The 1,851-nt window shown below is 33.4% G+C and overlaps 1 long non-coding RNA gene across 1 annotated transcript; it reads left to right on the forward strand.

Annotated features, from left to right (window-relative positions):
* The first annotated feature begins 395 nt into the window (after positions 1 to 395).
* Positions 396 to 1,411, forward strand: LOC138526564 (uncharacterized). The gene is made up of 3 exons (XR_011283621.1): positions 396 to 458; positions 809 to 868; positions 1,353 to 1,411. It is a non-coding gene; the product is annotated as an uncharacterized lncRNA (long non-coding RNA).
* The last annotated feature ends 440 nt before the right edge of the window (positions 1,412 to 1,851 follow it).

Genomic DNA, 1,851 nt, shown 5'->3' on the forward strand with positions numbered 1-1,851 from the left:
GTTGAGGGCCCGAAAGGATGCCCCACTTCAGGATTATTGACGGCGGTAAGAACTGGAAGCTCTTCACATCTGGTCAAAGACTTGCTCTCCACAACATTTATACAAATGGTATTGGTGGGCTGGAATCGCTCAATAAATTCTTCAATGACCAGCCTGGAAGAATATTCTTGAATTAACATCAAGCTCACTTATCTTTCAAGTCATGTATTTTCACTTCTAAATGTGTCTGCGTGTATCTATAAGGTCAAGTTCAACTTTTAACAAATAGATGATTGTTATTGATTATTTTTCTTTTTGTTAACAATTAGAATGTTGAGTCTTATGAAAGTATCTATTCTCTTTGTAATTTATGTTGCTATACTTCTCTTCTAACATCATTTTTTAAAAATTATATAGAGGAGGTTGCTGGGACTTCGGGAACATACTCATCTTCTATTACAACCGGTCAGGCAGATGAGGTATGACACATGATGCTTTATTGAATCATATTAATGATTGGTGCATACTGATATTTTGTTTAGATGTAATAACAATGATATTTTGTTTACTGGTAGTAACATTTTCGAAAATTATAAATGCATGCAATCCTCAATGTAGTAGTGCCATTCACCTTCCTACATGCAACATTGAAAGTAGACTATTCCACAAAGCATGATCGTAGATCAATTACTTGAATCTTTTATTCTCCAAATGTTCTATGTACGTATTAATAAACTGTTGCTGTACACCTAAAGTCCAAGAAATGAAAATCAAAGATATAATACTTCATATTTCTGCTGTACATACATGATTTTCTTTATTTTTTAAGGATGACAGTATTGTGCTAACTCTAATGCCAATTCCCTGTGACACCAGTGAAGTTCCACAGGTACATTTCAAAATCAATTACAGTTAAAATGTTTACCTAGTTATAACGGTCGACTTTCTCTTGATAAAACATACATGTTTTTCAATTGTATAAAAGTGTTTCTTTTTCAATATATTTACCTTTTCTTTGGTGTTTGCATCAATTGTTGAAATTCTACAAGCAAATGAGGTAACTTATCAAGCTGTAATCCTTTTTATCAAACAAGATAACATCACATTGTCTTATTAGTATCCCATGTTTTTTGCATGTGTTGTTATGCACAAGGAGTCTACTACTGAAGTGGTGAGATGGAAGAGACACATCGACCACAGCTATACAAATAATTGTGACAGTCATCATGTATCTTCCATTGGACTAATATTCTGTTAATTGTGTAAAGTGTTTTTCAAAGTGAAATAGTGTACTTCTTATAATTGTATTTATGTTTCTTGGCACAAAAGATATTTACAGATATTTACACATGTTTGTGAATATTCTGTTACAGATGGGGGATGAACTAGGCACATCAAGATTGACCTATCAAAGGATACTCAGAAAACAAGGGTAAATACTATCTAAGCTTTCAAGTTTTGAGCAAATGGCCCTTGGAATGTGCATCTGTTACTGGATGGGATTACACCAGAATAGTTCTGAGTCCAAATAACCAGACAAACTCAAGAAGATGACAACTTGCTGTTTTATCAGCAATTTTCTAAAACAGGGAGTTTACAATGAACATTAATGGAAGTACACTCATTCACAGTGATTTCCACATGAAAACCAATTATATACTCTCTTTGTGCATCAGAATTATGTCATGCTACGTGGCAATAGTAAAAAACATATTAAGGGTTGGGATTGGTTAAGGAAAACATCTAGATATACAATCATATAGGAGCTAGGTTTGTTATTGGCTGTCAAATATCAGGTGGACAACTTATGCCTACATCTTCATACGTGTCATTTAAGAAAAATCAGTTACACAGTGTTTCATTGGTTTCTCA

The sequence above is a fragment of the Ambystoma mexicanum genome, chromosome 7p, assembly GCF_040938575.1.
Source record: "Ambystoma mexicanum isolate Mex_15411 chromosome 7p, UKY_AmexF1_1, whole genome shotgun sequence".
Classification (NCBI taxonomy): Eukaryota; Metazoa; Chordata; class Amphibia; order Caudata; family Ambystomatidae; genus Ambystoma; species Ambystoma mexicanum.